This window comes from Rhinopithecus bieti, unplaced genomic scaffold (genome assembly GCF_001698545.2).
Source record: "Rhinopithecus bieti isolate Rb0 unplaced genomic scaffold, ASM169854v2 scaffold_21412, whole genome shotgun sequence".
NCBI classification, from domain to species: Eukaryota; Metazoa; Chordata; class Mammalia; order Primates; family Cercopithecidae; genus Rhinopithecus; species Rhinopithecus bieti.
Window position 1 is genome coordinate 2755420 of NW_016811643.1, and position 19078 is coordinate 2774497.

At 40.8% G+C, this 19078-nt stretch overlaps 1 pseudogene; it reads left to right on the plus strand.

The window, feature by feature from the left end:
• Positions 1–15946: 15946 nt before the first annotated feature.
• On the plus strand, positions 15947–16886 carry LOC108543784 (olfactory receptor 52K2-like; annotated as a pseudogene).
• The last annotated feature ends 2192 nt before the right edge of the window (positions 16887–19078 follow it).

Below are 19078 nucleotides of genomic sequence, written 5' to 3' on the forward strand. Positions count from 1 at the left end.
AAAAAAAAAAAAAAAAAAAAAAAAAAAAAAAAAAAAAAAAAAAAAAAAAAAAGAACTGTGGTCCAGGATGCCTCCTTTCCATCCCAATGTCAACTGTGGCTGTCACTCTCATATTGAGCGAATCATCTTGTTCCTTTCTGTCTTGTCATCCCTTCATGCATTTCCCATTTTTCTCTTCTATGATATCTCCCTGAATTTCCACCATCCAGCCTGGGCCCAAGCAAGCCTAGAAGAGATTTTAGCCTTCATGGTAGCTGAAAGGTCTGAGATAGAGAAATCAGAGTGTGAAGGACCTTGTGAAATGATGCATGTAAAACTGTTCCATTTGATGGGACCACAGTGTTTGGCTGGGCATGTGATTTTGTGTATCTATATATGTTATTGTGCAAGATGCATGAGTAAGGCTGTACTCAGAAGACACAGGGACACACATTTATGTGAGACATTGTTTTTGCAGTGTCCATGCTTCAGTACCCTTTGTGGAGAAAATTGAGAGCTGAATAATCCAGTCATGAATGAGATGGTCCTACTTTCTTTCCCTCCCTTCTTTTCTTCTTTCATCTCAGTCTTTTAATGATTGAAACATATTTTCTCAGGCCTTAAACTGCTACTCAAAAAACTTTTGCTCCAGCCTTGATCTGGAACTACACAGCGTAATGACCACAAGTTCCCATAGTCTCACCCCATTTGCACAGAGGGGGAATACGAAGTTGGAAGAGCATATGTTGAGTATAATATTCCTGGATTTTAGGAAAGAGGTCAAGGTTGAAGTGAGAGCCTTGGGTAGTCCTCACTTCTTTACTCTCCTACTAATATTTGAGTTAGACCTCATGAAAAACACTCAGGATGAGATTTTAGGGCACTGGGAAAGTATGCAAGGCAGAAGATGGGTTATCATCACCGTGTTCAAAGGAGCCTTTGCCACTTTAGTCTGATTCAGTGATGTCTAGGATGGGAGTGGGTGTCGTGGCTGCAGAGCCCTCTCCATGGTGAATGGCTAGAAACTCTTAAAGCTTTCTACTCTCTGCCCATGAACCCTTTTCTGCCTATACTCTAGTGTTATTTTCCTCTGTTTCATCTGCTTACTGAGATCAGGCAAGGAAGCCTCCCTGCCTCCTCCAGATAGCTCTCCAGAATAACTCTCCTTAATGCCCCTCATTCCCCTGCTTTGTTCTGAATTATTTTAGCACTTGATATAAGAAAGGCCTTACCTAAAATATATAAGAATAGGAGTTCGAATGCCAGGAACAAGGCTGTCTCGTGAGGAACGGAGCAAGTTCTTTATCTTGGAGGTGCTCATGAGCATCTGGAAGTTTCCAATCCAGAATTTAGCACTCATTCATGGGTGCCCAAGGGCAGCCACATTCAAATCTCAGCTTTACAACTCACCAGCTGTGTGATCTTGGTCAAGCCACCTAAACACTCTTAAACTGTTTCCCTATCTGTGTAACCTGGAGAGGTTGATTCCTACTTCATAGGCTACTACAGTGATTACTAGGGGAGACAGTTACCTGAAGAGCCAATTAAACTACACGGCCACAAAACAGTGGTCAAAAGTGTGATTCATTTGTAAGTCCTTTTAATCTGAAGTAGAGACAACCTTAGTGAAAAAATTACCTTAGTGGCAGTCATGTCTTTGTTCAACCGGATAGTAGGCACACTGAGAAGACCAGACAGAGAGACAAACTTACCAGGTCTGAGGCAGGATGTGATAGTGGGATCTGGTCCTACAGGCGTTACAGTGTAGGAAGCAAAAGAACTGGGGTATTTATCCTATTATTAGCACCCTACATGAGAATAGCAATTCCCTGGGGGATAAAGATGCTAAAAAGACCCCTGGGATGCTGGAAAGAGGCAACAAATTGAAAGCTGGAAAAATACAGGCCCTGATGGGAGAGGGAAGGATAGGATAGCAGAGAAGATCTATCCTGAGAGTTCAATGTGGGTAGGTGGGGAAGGTGGAAAGGTCCTTGAGCATAGTCTTAACAGTTTTTTTTGGCATAGAAACATATTTTAGAATGTTTTACTAATTTTGTTTTTTCTCCTGGTCCCCTCCCTCCATCTAAAACAAGCTTGTCCAACCTGTAGACCAATGCAAATTTGTAAACTTTCTTAAAACATTATGAATTATTCTGTGACTTTTTTTTAGTTCATTAGCTATCATCAGTGTTAGTGTATTTTATGTGTGGCCTAAGACAACTTCCAGTATGGCCCAGCCAAAATATTGAACATTCCTGATAAAATGTTTGCTTCCTGGTGTTTATTTAGGAAACACTATTTTTTTTGAACACTAGTTCTTCATATGTAAAGTAGGGAAGCAGTGAAGATTAAATTAGATGATATATACAAAACATTTATCATTTTGCCTGGTCTCTGCTAAGCCCTCAATACAAAGTATTTATCTTATTTTATCAAATGTAACAATCACTGAGCATCTATTATATGTGAAGGATTATGTTAGATTTTAAGGCATAGGGTTGAAGGATCATGCCCCTGTTCTCAAGGAGGTCACAGTCTGGATTGAAGGATGTACAGACATTAAAATCAATTAAAATTCAATGGAACATATATAGACTTTAAAAACCAGAGGCTCTTTTGGCAGGGGAGGGATCCACTATCAAGAACTCGTCAAGGATTTAGGGTTTAGAAGGGTAAAGTGGGCTTGAAGGGAGGAATACACCAGGAAGAGGAAACAGCATGCATAAAACCTAGAAGGCAAGGGACATTGGGCATTTTCTGAGGACCACTGAAGCCTAATTCAAAGCCAATGTGTTCATGATTATTTTCTGACACCCTGTGTGTGTCCTTTCTCTCTATTACCCACACAGCATCTTATCAAATGCTATTTGTGGGATAGAGTTCACTCTTAGGTAAGTTAAGTAACAGCTCTTAGCCTCTTGTTCTCCATTTTAAAAAATGGGGAAGGTTGACATGAGATAGCACATATACAAGTTTTAGTAAAGTGCCTAGAACCTGGTAAATCATCAGTAGATTCCTACACAATAGACTTTGTGAAGGCAGAGACCAGGATGAATTTCTGTCTCTCTGTTGGCATTTAAAAGAAGATTGTGATGATGTTAGGTAACGGCGGATGACTCTCAAAAGAACAGACTGGATTCTAATCAAATGTCGTCTGGGCAGACATGAAACTTGATTTCGGACAATAAGTCAACAAAGACACATTGATGGCTTATGTATCTGCTATTGTCCTGGAGGTATAAAAGTCTGGAAATACTCCTGCTTTTAAGGAGCTTTAAATGCAGATGGTGAAGGGAAGACCTAGTGGGGGAAGACATGGCCCAGATGATGAAGAGGAAGGTGCAGGCTTTATTCTCCAAACATATAGGTTCCCTGGGAGCTCACAGAGAAATGACACTTCAAATATGAAAAGTTTTGGGGATCCCGAGTTTTGGTCATTCTCCTATTTGGTTCTTCAGGGACTCAACTGATTCTAAAGTGGCAAAACAGATGCATGAAATGATTCCAATTTTCTGCCAGCTCCACGATGATCAGAGCCAAGCCTCAGCTCTACATTATTTTTATGGGTCTCAGGGACAGTCATAGATGTTTAGCATTAACTTAGGATACTATGGGGGCACATTTTATTCAGTCAACAACAACTATTCTATACAATATTATTGAGCACCCACCATGTGTCAGTATTTCTCTAAGTACTACTAGGAATGCCATATTGAACAAGGAAGACAAAGTTCTTGTTTCATGGAACATCTATGCTAATAGGAGATATTTGCTTTTCAAAATCAATACATGACAAATAGATATTGAAAAGTTCCGTGAAATTAGAATGGCTATTATCAACATGATGAAAGACAAGTGCTGGAGAGCATGTGAAGAAAAGAGAATCCTTGCACACGGTTGGTAGGAATGTAAAGTAGTACAGCCTTCATGGGAAATAGTATAAAGTTTCCTCAAAGAGTTAAAAATAGAACTACCTGTATGATCCAGCAACTCCAGAACTGGTTATATGTCTAAAACAATGTTAAAGAGATACCTACACTGATGTTCATTGCAGCATTAAATTGCTGTGAAGTTAGAATGGCTATTATTAAAATGATGTAAGATAACAAGCATTGGAGATGGTATGGAGAAATTGCACATGGTTAGCAGGAATGTAAATTAGTATAGCTATTATGGAAAACAGTATGAAGTTTCCTCAAAAAGTTAAAAATAGAACTACCAAAACTTAAAAATAGAGCTACCATATGATCTAGCAATCCCAGTACTGGATATATATCTGAAGGAATATGTTGAGATACCTATACTCCAATGTTCACTGCAGCAGTACTCGTAATAGCCAAGATATGGAATCAGTCTAAGTGTCCATCAATGGATGAATGGATAAAGAAAATGTGACACACACACACACACACACACACACACACACAATGGAATACTATTCTGCATTAAAAAAGGAGGAAATTCTGTCATTTGAGAACATATATAAATCTGGAGTTCATTATGTGAAGTGAAATAAGCCAGGCACAAAAAGAGAAATATTGCATGATCTTACTTAAATGTGAAATCTAAAAAAGTTGAACATAGAAGTAGAGAAAATAGAATGGTAGTTCCCAGGGTGTGGGGGTGTCAGTATTGATGAAATGTTGATTGGAGGAGACAAAATTTCAGTTAAAAGAAATAAATTTAAGAGACCTATTGTATAAGATGGGAACTACAGTTAATAACAACATATTATATTCTTGAAACTTATGAAGAGAGTAGATTTTAACTGTTCTCACCAAAAAGAAAAAAAAAAAGGAAAAGTATATGAGGTAATATATGTTAATTAGCTTGATTTAGCCATTCTACAATGTATACACATTTAAAAACTCCATGTTGTACACGATAAATATATACAATTTGTTAATGAAAAATAAATTTTAAAAGTGCTGTGGGTAAAAACAGGATAATAAGACAGAAAATGACATGGGGCACAATTTTAGACAAGGTGGTCATGATAGGCCTTTCTGAGAAGGTGACATTTGGTAGAAATCTTGATGAAACAAGTGAACAAAGCATGCAGCTATGTGGAAGACAGTGCTCCAGGCAAAAGAACAGACATACGGGCCTTGATGTCTGGAATGTGTTTGGTGAATTTGGGGACAGTATCAGGCTAGTTGCTGGACTGGAGTGACTAAGAGGAGACGGTAGGAGAGGTAGCAAAAGTCCAGAGACCAAAGGGTATTTATTAAACATGGTGAAGACTGAATTTTGTTTGATCTGTGGTGGAAAGCTATTAAAAGCTTTTGAACAGGGTTCTGTTGTACTATGACTTAAACTTTAAAATACCTACTCTGGGTTCGATGTAAGGGGCAAGGATAGAGTTGTTATTGTTACAAAAGTTATTGTTATAGCCAACACAGGAAATGATTGTGCCTTAGACCAGAATGGCAGCAGGGAGGCAATGAGAAGTGATTACACTTGGGATATACTTTGAAGGTCCAGTTGATAGGATTTGTTGGTAGATTCATTCAACGTGGGGTTATGAGAATATGATGGGCTTCAAGGAAGGCTCCAGTCTGAGAAGCTGAGTAAAGAGAAGGGCTTCAATGCAACGGGAAACATGAAGAGAAAAGCAGGTTTACAGGGTTGGAGAGAGAGAGGAATCAGAGTTCTGTTTTGGACATGTAGTTGGACATGTATATTAGATAAGAATAGATGTTAGAAAAGAAAATAATTGCCATTGCTTTTGGTGTTTTAGTCATGAAGTCCTTGCCCATGCCTATGTCCTGAATGGTGTTGCCTAGGTTTTCTTCTAGGCTTTTAATGGTTTTAGGTCTAACATTTAAGTCTCTAATCCATCTTGAATTAATCTTTGTATAAGGTGTAAGGAAGGGATCCAGTTTCAGCTTTCTACTTATGGCTAGCCAGTTTTCCCAGCGCCATTTATGAAATAGGGAATCGTTTCCCCATTTCTTGTTTTGTCAGGTTTGTCAAAGATCAGATGGTTGTAGATGTGTGGTATTATTTCTGAGGGCTCTGTTTTGTTCCATTGGTCTATATCTCTGTTTCGGTAACAGTACCATGCTGTTTGGGTTACTGCAGCCTTGTAGTATAGCTTGAAGTCAGGTAGCATGATGCCTCCAGCTTTGTCCTTTTGGCTTAGGATGGTCTTGGCAATGTGGGCTCTTTTTTGGTTCCATATGAAGTTTAAAGTAGTTTTTTCCAATTGTCTGAAGAAGTCACTGGTAGCTTGATGGCAATGGCATTGAATCTATAAATTACCTTGGGCAGTATGGCCATTTTTATGATATTGATTCTTCCTATCCATGAACATGGTATGTTCTTCCATTTGTTTGTGTCCTCTTTTACTTTGTTGAGCAGTGGTTTGTAGTTCTCCTTGAAGAGGTCCTTCATATCCCTAGTAAGTTGGATTCCTAGGTATTTTATTCCCTTTGAAGCAATTGTGAATGGGAGCTCACTCATGATTTGGCTGTTTGTCTGTCATTGGTGTATAGGAATGCTTGTGATTTTTTCATATTGATTTTGTATCCTGAGACTTTGCTGAAGTTGCTTATCAGCTTCATGAGATTTTGGGCTGAGACGATGGGGTTTTCTAAATGTACAATCATGTCATCTTCAAACAGGGGAATCTAATTAAACTAAAGAGCTTCTGCACAGCAAAAGAAACTACCATCAGAGTGAACAGGCAACCTACAGAATGGGAGAAAAGTTTTTACAATCCACCCATCTGACAAAGGGCTAATATCCATAAGCTACAAAGAACTTAAACAAATTTACAAGAAAAAATCAAACAACCCCATCAAAAAGTGGGCAAAGGATATGAACAGACACTTTTCAAAATAAGACATTTATGCAGCCAACAGACACAGGAAAAAATGCTCATCATCACTGGCCAGAGAAATGCAAATCAATACCACAATGAGACACCATCTCACACCAGTTAGAATGGCAATCATTAAAAGGCAGGAAACAACAGGTGCTGGAGAGTATGTGGACAAATAGGAATGCTTTTACACTGCTGGTGGAACTATAAACTAGTTCAACCATTGTGGAAGACAGTGTGGCGATTCCTCAAGGATCTAGTACTAGAAATACTATTTGACCCAGCTATCCCATTACCGGGTATATACCCAAAGGATCATAAATTATACTGCTAGAAAGACACATGCACACATATGTTAATTGTGGCACTATTCACAATAGCAAAGACTTGCAACCAACCCCAATGTCCATCAATGATAGACTGGATTAAGAAAATGTGGCACAGGCCGGGCGCGGTGGCTCAAGTCTGTAATCCCAGCACTTTGGGAGGCCGAGACGGGCGGATCACGAGGTCAGGAGATCGAGACCATCCTGGCTAGCACGGTGAAACCCCGTCTCTACTAAAAAAATACAAAAAAATTAGCCGGGCGAGGTGGCGGGCGCCTGTAGTCCCAGCTACTCCGGAGGCTGAGGCAGGAGAATGGCGTGAACCTGGGAGGCGGAGCTTGCAGTGAGCTGAGATCTGGCCACAGCACTCCAGCCTGGGCAGCAGAGCGAGACTCCGTCTCAAAAAAAAAAAAAAAAAGAAAATGTGGCACATATGCATCATGGAATACTATGCAGCCATAAAAAAGGATGACTTCACGTCTTTTGGAGGGACATGGATGAAGCTGGAAACCATTCTGAACAAACAATCACAAGGACAGAAAACCAAACACCGCCTGTTCTCACTCACAGGTGGGAATTGAACCATGAGAACACTTGGACACAGAGTGGGAAACCTCACACACTGGGGCCTGTCGTGGGGTTGGGGGAGGGGGGAGGGATAGGATTAGAAGATATGCCTAATGTAAATGATAAGTTAATGGGTGCAGCACACCAACATGGCACATGTATACATATGTAACAAACCTGCACGTTGTGCACATGTACCCTAGAACTTAAAGTATATTTAAGAAAAAAAGAAAGAAAGCCTGGAGTGGGCCTGAGAGCCTGTGAATTCCTCCCAGGTAATGCTGCTGATGCAGGACCACACTTTCAGTGTTTTAAAGAAAAAATTAAATAAAACAGGCATGCCATTCAAAAAAAAAAAAAAAAAAAGAGAAAATAATTTACCAGTTTGAAGTTCAAGGGAGATATCTGAGTTGAAGATACAGAGTTGGGAGTTATCAAAGAGTAGATAGTTAAAACCATGAAAAATGAAAATGCCTACAAGTTGGTGTACAAAGAGAAGAGATTCAAAGGAAAGGAAAAAAAGAACTAGCCAGCAGAAGACAACACCAATGAAGGAGAAAGAAAACCTACAAGATAATGTTGTTCAGGAAACCAGGAACGGGGAAGTGCTCAACTGCTGAATGCTATTTTGTAAAATGGGGTTGGGTAAAACGAGGGTGCAAAGCCATAAGGATGATACAATGGACTTTGGGGACTTGGGGAGAAGAGTGGGAGGAGGCGAGGGATAAAAGACAACAAATATGGTGCAATGTAGACTGCTCGGGTGATGGGTACACCAGGTTCTCACAAATCTCCACTAAAGAACTTACTCACATAGCCAAATACCACCTGTACCCCAATAACTTGTGGAAAAACCAAAAGAATTCATTATTTGTGTTTTCAAACAAGTGGTGCTGGGAAAACTGGATATCCACATGCAAAAGACTGAAATTGGACTTTTACCATATACAAAAATTAAATCAAATGGATCAAAGATGGAATATAAGATCTAAAATCATAAAACTCATACAAGAAAACGTAAGTGAAAAGCTTCAGGACTTTGGATTTGGCAATGTTTTCTTGGTTATAGCACCAAAAGTATAGGTCTCAAAAGAAAAATAAATTGGACTTCATCAAAACTAAAAACTTCTGTTCATGAAGGGACTATCAAGAGAGTAGAAAGGCAACCTACAACATAGGAGAATGTGTGCAAAGCATACGTCTAATAAGGTATTACTATCCAGAATATATAATAGATATCCAGAATATATAATACCCCCTCCCCCACTAAATAATCCAATTCAAAAATGGGCAAAGGACTTGAATAACATTTTTTCTGAAGATATACAAATGGCCATTAAGAAAAGAGGTCTAACATCAGTAATCATTAGGGAAATACAAATTGAAACACACTGAGATATCCATCCTACTGGGTGTGAAATACTATGATCAAAATCCAGAAAATAGTGTTAATGAGGAAGTGGTAAGGTTGGAACCATGTGTACTGGTGTTGGGAATGCAAAATAGTGTAGCCACTATGGAAAATGGTATATGGTTGTTTCTCAAAATAATTAACTATATAATTACTTCAATCTTTCCCTAACACAGCCTGGTATCTTCCACAATGACCGTTCCTAATATAAGCTTGTGAACTTCAAGTCCAGATCACCATCTCTATGTAGTCTGTGCCTGCTAAACTTAATTCAGACTTTCACAATGCAAGCCCTGTGTAGAAGTCCACCTCAACCCAATATATTCTGGACACTCCAGGTGTGAGAGGCAAGTCCTTGTCTCTGAGGGACAAGAGTTAGGATAACTGATGGAAGACTTGTGTGTCTCTGTGGGAAGAAAGGGAATGTGACCAGAATACAGTCTCAGTAGGAGCTATAGGGCTCCCATCTAGAGTTATTTCAGGTTGAAGGACTTAGAGGCTACTGCAAAAACCAACTTCCTTTCTCAGGACCATGGCAGAAGAATAGCAAGCTCTAAGAGCAGTGATTAGAGGACATATTGATATGTTGGTATTATTCATGGTTAATAATTGAGCAATAATAACATTGAGAGTTATTCCTTAATGATCTCATTGGATCACCCCACCCAGTGAGGTGGGAAAGACTGGGATTACTGTCCCCACAACAAGAAACAATACAAAGAACAGAGAGGTTAAGTGCCTTGTCAAGTTCACAAGCTGAGACAAACCTAGATCTGTCACCTATTACCTTAACTCACAGTTCTGTCTGCAAACAAAAACATCCAAACTCCAAATAAAACAAAGAATAGATAACCTTGACCAAGTTATGCCTGAACTCCACTTTTCTGAGTCACAGCTGGAAAGCATACCCATAAGACAGCTGCTTGTGAACTGCAGGGAAGGAAGGGGAGAGTGGAGAAGGGCACACTGATTACTGAAGTCATACTCCATCCTGCCTCGAGGGAGAGGCATGATCGAATACCACAGAATGGTGAGGGAGTAGGGCCTGTAGGAAGACCAGAGCCTGAAGCAGAGAAGACTCCTAGAGTTGGCCCCAGAGAAGAGACTAGGCTCATCATGGGGCCCTTTCAGGGTATTCCTCAGAGACAAGGCCTGTTTCCTTTTTCTTTTGGGAAAAGAGTAGCTGATTATGAGGATAGAGCCAGACCCTCCCTTTCCAACTCTCTTTCCCAACCCTTCTCTCTCTAAGAGAGGAAACCTGCACCAGTTTTTCCTAAAGCACATGGAAAATGAATTGAGCTTCCTGCTGAGGGGTGAGCACAAATTAGGGCAATGGTGGAAGGGGAAGGCCGGGCAGATAGAGGGCACTGTAAGACAGCTGACACAGATGGGACCAGGGGCAAGATGACTAGGGAGGGGTGCCTGTGCTGGAATCAAGTGGCTTCCGGGGCTGGAGCTAGGTACTTGTGTGCACAGGTCAAGTCAAGGGCATATGAGCTGGGGAGCAGCGAAAACAGGGAACAACCAGGATAATGGCAGAAATCAGACTGAAAATAATAATCACTACAGGGAAAATCCAAAGGCAGAGCAGAGACCTGATGGGAGAAGAGTGTTTAATATTTGAGGGGAATAGCCTAGGTCAGGAAGCTGAGCCATGGAGTGCACAGAGCAGAATCCAGCTCTCGCAGACATCTTATGCTCAGACAACCTATCTTCATCTCAGGCATTAGCTTATCTCCCGATTCTCTTCTCTAATTCTCATCCCTGTATATGTCTAACAGGAGAGCTCTCAATCCTCCTCAAAATACTGCTTCTGCAAACTCCAGATCCTCCATGTCATCATTATGAGAGGAAATACTTTCCTGCCTCTCAGGCATGCACTCCTTTTTGTGTTGTGCATTAGGGACCTCCTCCAGAAAACCTTAGCATTCAGCTAAGGCCCAGACCATGTTAGTCACTTCCCTCCTACTGCACATTCAGGCCCAACCTAAGTCATAGCTGCTATAATAGTCCAGGATAAAAATGAAGAGGCTGAAATAAGGAGGTGGGAAGGACAGGTCAGGTAACTTTACTTAAAGTTTTCAGCAACAACCAGTTATATCTTTGCAGCATAGTCTTATAGTAGTCTTATAGACCATGGGTCCCCAACCCCTGTGCCACAGACTGGTACTAGTCCATGGCCTCTTAGGAACTGGGATGCACAGCAGGAGGTGAGCAGTAGGTGAAGAGAGCATTATTGCCTGAGCTCTGCCTTCTGTCAGATCAGCCGGGGCATTAGATTCTCATAGGAGCAAAAACCTGCTGTGAACTACACATGCAAGGGATGTAGGTTGTGCACTCCTTATGAGAACCTGATGCATGGAGTAGGGGTGAGGAGATGTGAAATTTAGTACTACATATGCTGCTTATTTCCTCCATGACCATTTGGGGACTCAGTTTCCCAAAATCATCATTCTAAGGTCCTCTCAGGATACAGGTGTGGCCTGCCACATAGATAACAGCCCTGATTGAATACTGTGTAGGTATGGAGCCCCCATGCACTCTTGGGGGAGACAAAGTCTTCCTTTTGTTGTTTGCCGACATCTTGGCTATGAAGGCAGGAAACAAACATAAGGCGACGTGTAAGGACTGGGCAAAGCACTCATGCCAAGCAGGTTCAAGGGTGTTGGGCAGAAGACCAGATAAGCAGAGTCAGATGGTGAATGGAATTAGAGGTACATTTGAATGGACACTGGAAAGAGGGAAGGTTGATGGATTCTCGGGCATTTTAAAACAGAATAGGCAAGCTGTGGGATTGAGGACAAATAAATGGGAGGGCCAGGTGTGGGCAGCAGGAGCACAGTGGGAATAAGGGAGATGAGGCCACTCAGGCAGCAGAGAGCCCTGTTTGGAATTGCAGCATATTTGCTTAGGGTAAGGGTGACAGCATGTATAAGAGGACATTCTTTTATTTATTCAAGAAATAGTTAGCAAGTGCCTATATGGGATATAGTTGTGGTAAAGACATAAAAGAGTCCTTTCATCATGGGGCTTCCATGCATCCATCTCAAAGCTAAGTCCTGCAGAAAATGCACAGATATATGTTAGACTTTGAGGCAGAGTTTCTAATAAGCCTTTATTCTGACCTAGGTAACAAAAAGGGATGGGAAATTTCTTTTTTTTTTTTTTTTTTTTTGAGACGGAGTCTCGCTCTGTCGCCCAGGCTGGAGTGCAGTGGCCGGATCTCAGCTCACTGCAAGCTCCGCCTCCTGGGTTTACGCCATTCTCCTGCCTCAGCCTCCCGAGTAGCTGGGACTACAGGCGCCCGCCACCTCACCCGGCTGGGATGGGAAATTTCATAGAATTTCCATCTGTGGAGGTAAGTCTCGGTTTGGATCATAGGGTGGTATATTATGCAGTGGGAAGGAAGGAGTAAGTTTCTCCAGGAAGGGAATCATTCATGCATTCATTTAAAATAGCACTTTTCTTTTCCTAGTACTGTTCTTTATGGACACAAAAGCGGGAACAACAGACACTGGGGCCTATCTGGAGGTGGAGGGTGGAAGGAGGGAGAAGAGCAGAAAAAATAACTATTGCGTATTAGGTTTAGTACCTGAGTGATGGAATAATCTGTATAACAAGCCCCCATGACACACATTTACCTCTATAACACCTACACATGTACCCTTGAACCTAAAATAAAAGTTTAAAAAGGTTAAAACAAAAGGCACTTATTGAGTAACAACCATGTTCAGTAAAGTCTGAATATAGAAATGAATAAAGTCACAGCCTTTGTACTTAAAGAATTCATGGCCTGATGAATTGATAGATACACGCAAAGGTAACATAGATGGTAGGTAACATAGATGGTACCCTCATTGTGGAATTTGATTCAACGCGTTAGTGAATCTTCATTGAAATGACTGGGAACATCTTCCTGGAAGAATCTGAAAAGACTTCACCAAAAAGGTGGCAGGATCTTGATTAGGTATGAAAGGAGGCAGAGGAAAGAATTCCAGATAAATAGTATGAGCTACAAACATTACCCTTTCAGGAAATGGCGGATAACCCAGTGTGGTTTAAACTAGGATGAATATTTCGGGGACTAAAAGGAGTAAGGCCAACAATTTAGGCAGGAATAGGTTTTCAGAAGTGTTTCGTGATTTTTATTTTTCTTGTAGCAATCCCATAAGTGGTTTTCAGCAGGGAAGTGTTAGGTTGGCGCAAAAGCAATTGTGTTTTCTGCATAAAAAGTAATGGCGAAAACCGCAATTACTTTTGCACCAAACTAATAAACTACGTGGTCTGTCACACGGTGACAGATGAGCAGGGGTAGAAAACTAATGAAGTTTTTATACTGACAGGAAAGAGATGATGATATGTCAATTATGGAAGGCACAGGGCATGGAGAGAAGAACAGTATGAGACAATTCAGGGGCAGCATCAAGGGCCACTATCACTGACTGAGAAAGAACTCTGTGAGCTCCAGCATTTGTGGAAGGCCATATGCCTGGAGAATAATGAAGGGAGAAGTGGAAGAGATGAGCCTGAAAAGTGAGTAGTGACCAGACCATGCAGGATCTTGTAAGCCAGAGTTAGAATGTGCATGCCATCCTAAGTACAATGGTAGCCCATGAAGGCTTTAGTGAAGGCCTCACATGATAGAACTTGCTTTCTTAAATGGCCTTTTTGGTTGCAGTACAGAGAATGAATTATTTTAGAGGGTACAAGATTCCATACCACTGAGAAGAGTTAGGAGACTCTTGTAGTCCAGATGAAAGATGATGGTGACCTAAATAAGAGTGCTTGGCAAGGCACACAAAAAAGAGTAGGGACTGGAATATATTATAGGTTGATCACACTTGCCTTTTGAAATTGGATATACAGAATGAGGAAGGGGACTGAATCAAGGATTACCCCCTGGGTTTCTGACCTAGCTATGGGATGGATGGTAATAATACATACTAAGATGGGCAAGTCATGGAGAGGAAAGAGTTTGTGGAGAGAGATTTCTGTTTTGGCCCTATTTCATTTGAGATGCCTGTGAGACCTCGAAGTGGAGCTATCCAGTGGGAAGTAGGATATGCTAGTCGGGAACTCAGAGTAGAAGTTATACATTTGAGCATTCCCTGAATATTGGTTTCTCTTGGCATTTTTACCACCTAAGAGAGCACCTAGAGAAGTATGAGAATAAAAGGGGAACAAAAAGAGAAGAAAAAAGAAGGGGGGGGGAATAAATAAGCAATGATAAGATCATATAAGGGGAGTAGAGGAGATGAGGAAGTAGAGAATGAATTACTCAACCTTTTCAACAAATGTTGCTGTGAGGGAAAACAGTTGAGGGGTGTTAGATGAAGGGAGATATAAGGCCAAGGAATGCAGGATTGTGCTGATGTCAAGAAAAACATTTTTAAAAAAGGGGCAGATCTGAGTGGGAGGGGGAATATTGTAATGACAAATAACAGTTTTACAATGCTTTACAGTTTACAGGGACTCTTCTCATGATTTTATCTTTCCTCACAATGAAGCAGTAAAGTTGTCATAGAAGATATGGTTATGCCTTCATCTATAGGTGAGGAACCTAAATCTTCAAAAATTTTAGTGATTAATAATAGTTTCTATTGGTAGGCTGATGGTTCAATCATTACTTAAACCCAAGTCTTCAGATTCTAATTTTTTTCCTATATCATGGTAATGAGTTTGAGTTATATTTCTGTTAAGTTGAATATGCTGGATTTATACTTCTTAGGAAGCAATGAGGTAGAAGCAGAAGAGTGTAGTGATTTAAGACATTGGATTGGGAGGCAGCAAACCAGAGTTCTCAAAGCTCAAGTTTCATCTTTGACGTTTTCCAACTTTTCTGATTGTTAGTGACTTAATCTTTTGTTTTCTCAATTCATAAGTGTCCACATTTACTAAGCACTCTGTTTCAGATTTGTGCTAAGTGTTTTAAAAGATCTCAAAATCCTCAAAGGAAAGTTTTTAGGCAGGAACTGAAAAAAAATGTGGCACAGATCAAAAATATTGGAAGGAAATGTTTAAACATTTTCAAGGGAAATGACAACAAAAGGTGGAAAAAGAATATAAGGAGCCCAGATGGAAAAATAGTGTGAAGGGAATAGGTCAGTCTTGCAAAAGGTGAGTGTGGGGCATCTCTTCTTCTGAATGTCGTGAAGGCCAGGAAGGAAGAAGCATGTAGAGATGAAGGTTAAACTGCAGTTAGGCGAAAGAGAACAACAAAAGGGCTTCTTGTGTTCTCAAGTTACCTGGAGGTAGGGCTTTAGTTGGAGGGATACCTGAGTATCAAATAAGGACCTATGAAACCCCCGCTAGCAAAAAAATCTAAAGAACTTGTAGGGAAGTAAATTATTAGAAAGTGCTAACTACATTTATTTTTCATATGACCAAGATTGACATTTCAGGGGAGAAACTCTTTCATAATTGGGAGTGTGGGCAATAGGAAGACAGTGATGGTAAATGTTTATGGGTATAATTTTAATTAAGCAGCAATCTATATTCCTTACAAAGTTGCTTTTGGCCACATGCAGACCACAAAAGGCTCTTCCTCCACTTGATTTCTCAATAAGGCTGCTTTGTAATACTAGCTTTATTGGAATTAAATGTCCTGAGCTCCCAGTGATTTTATAAGCACGTTAAGGGCAAGGATCATGCATAATATTTCATGATACATATGATTATTTTCTAATTTCTTTTAATGTCTAAAAATGGGGATAAGAGCTAATCTTCTCACAGGAATGATCAGAGCTTGAATGTGAGCATTGTAATTCTGCTGATATTGAATATTGTCTGGAAGGGCCCTCTGGAAGGAGATAAGGAGGAAGAGAATTCCCAGGAGCCATGTCAGCCTCCAATATCACCTCAACACATCCAGCTGCCTTCTTGTTGATGGGGATTCCAGGCCTGGAGCACCTGCACATCTGGATCTCCATCCCCTTCTGCTCAGTGTATACACTGGCCCTGCTTGAAAACTGCACCCTTCTTCTCATCATTCAGGCTGATGCAGCCCTCCATGAGCCCATGTACCACTTTCTGGCCATGTTAGCAGCCATCGACCTGGTCCTTCCTCCTCAACACTCCCCAAAATGCTTGCCATATTCTGGTTCAGGGATCGGGAGATCAACTTCTTTGCCTGTCTGGCCCAGATGTTCTTTCTACACTCCTTCTCCATCATGGAGTCAGCAGTGCTGCTGGCCATGGCCTTTGACCACTATGTGGCTATCTGCAAGCCACTGCACTACACCACGGTCCTGACTGGGTCCCTCATCACCAAGATTGGCGTGGTTGCTGTGGTCCAGGCTGACACTAATGACTCCACTCCCCTTCCTGCTGAAACGCTTCTACTACTGCCAAGGCCCAGTAATTGCCCACTGTTACTGTGAACACATGGCTGTGGTGAGGCTGGTGTGTGGGGACACCAGGTTCAACAATATCTATGGCATTGCTGTGGCCATGTTTATTGGAGTGTTAGATCTATTCTTTATCATCCTATCTTATATCTTTATCCTTCAGGCAGTTCTACAACTCTCCTCTCAGGAGGTCTGCTATAAAGCATTTGGGACATGTGTCTCTCACATAGGTGCCATCCTAGCCTTCTACACACCTGTGGTCATCGCTTCAGTCATGCACCATGTGGCCTGCCGTGCTGCCTCACACATCCACATTCTCCTCACCAATTTCTAGTTGCTCTTCCCACCCATGGTCAATCCCATCATCTATGGTGTTAAGACCAAGCAGATCTGTGACAGTCTTGGGAGTATTCCCGAGAAATGATATGTGAATAGAGAGTGAGGGATAAGTGGAAAAAGAATGGGGCACAATGAATGCTGTAGTGGGCCAGGGCTGTGATGAGAGTAGAAGGCTGCTAGACTCCATGTTTAGTTCTTTTCTTGTATTATGAAAAGAATAAATGATGTCCTGAACCTCAGTGCCAACAGTCTGTTTAGAATTTGTGGATCTTTGCCCTCTGGTAGGCTCTGGATTGAACCTGGTGACTGTGCTGTCTCCTCACAGAACCCTGACTCCTGTCAGTAAACTTGACAGTCTTGACCCTCTGGCCTCATGGTGACTTTGCTGAAGGACACAAAGATGCTCCCAAGTTCATTTGCTTAAGAGAAGGCTGTGAAAAATCTGAATTTCTATCTCTGACTCATTGGAAATTTGGTGAATTATCCACTCAGATTCCTGAGTTAGGACCCCTACTCCATCCAGTGCAGGAATTCTGCTTTAACAGTCGATCCCTAGACTCTACCTAAACACTGTCAGTCCTGGTACACGTGCATCCTTTAGGCCTATTTATTCCAAGTGAGACAGCTCTGCTTGTTAGAAGGTTATTTCTTCAACTAAACCAGTCTGTATTCTTTGACTTCTCTTTACCTCCTCACCCTCATGGCCAATCCATCTCATTAAATACTTTGAAGAAAAACCATATCATCTGACATTTTATTATCTATCACACAAGTCTTTCTTTGTGCATAGATGTATCTTATGCTTTCAACAAGAATGAATTGTTTACTTATGTAATAATCTAGCCAAGTCTATGCTATCGGCTAGGGACACAGACTGTTAAAGGGATGCTGGACTTATGTTTATGTCTTCAGACGGAGGATGGAATAATTCCAATGGTTTGTGTTCTCTAAACTCACCATTCCAAGGCCCAGCATAGAAGAAATATGATAAGTCAAAGAAGATGAGATGTGGGCATATTGACTTGGGTTTTGTTCTATTTCATGCAAACTTAGGTACTCAAGAATTCCCTTAATATTAATCCTGAGAACTGCACCTCTGATGCTCTCTCATACCCTATCTTATGAGTTGAATTTTGTTCCCCTTTCCAATTTATATGTTAAAATCGTAACACCCAGCACTTCAGAATGTGACTGTATTTGGGGATAAGGTCTGTAAAGTAATACTTCAGTTAAAATGAGGTGATTAGGATGGGCCTTAATCTAATATGACTGGTGTCTACATAAAAGAAAAGTTGTACACAGACACAGAGTGAAGACCATGTAAAGATACAGAAAGATGGCCATGTACAAGCCAAGAAGAGAGGCCTCAGTAGCAACCAATTCTGCTTGGATCTTGGACTTCTATTTTCCAGAATTGTGAAGAAATAAGTTTCTGTTTATTAGGCCACCCAGTTTGTATTTACCTCTTATAGAAGCCCTAGAAAACTGCTTTTGGCACCAGGAAGTAGGGTGCTACTGTAACTAATACCTAAAAATGTGGAAGTTGCTTGGAAACTGAGTAATGGGTTGAAGCTGAAAAAGTTTTGAGGTGCATGTTAAAAAAGGCTAAGATTTCTTTGAAGAGATTGTAGGTAGAAATATGAATATTAAAGATGCTTTTAGTGAGGTCTCAGGAAGAAGGAACTGGAAGAAAGATGATCTGTGTTATCAAATGAAAAAGAACTTGGACAAATTGTGTTCTAGTGCTTTGTGGAAAGTAGAACTTGTAAGTAATGAACTTGGATATTTAGCTGAGCAGATTTCTAAGCAAAGTGCTGAAATTGTGGCCCAATTTGTTCTGTTGCTTATAAGATGAGAAAGGAGAGAGATAAGTTGGAGAAGAAGTTAGGCAAAAAGGAATTGGGAATTAAAGCTTTGAAAAATTCTCAGCATATCTATATTACAATAAATAAGTGTAATTTGGAAAGAATATCAAGGGTGTGACTGGACAACCATTTTCTAAAAAGATTAGGTACATTAAATGAAATAAACCAGCACAGAATGACAAATACTGGATGGTCCCACTCATATTAGGGAGGTAAAGAAGTTGATTGTACAGAAGTAGAGACTAGAAGAGTGGCTACCAGAGGCTGGGAAGAGTAGGAGGGAAGAGAGTATAGGGAGGAGTTGGTTAATGGGTAGAAAATTGCACTTAGGTAGAAGGAATAAGTTCTAGTATTCTATAGCACACTGGAATGACTATAGTTAATAATTTAGTATGGATTTCAAAACAGCCAGAGGAGTG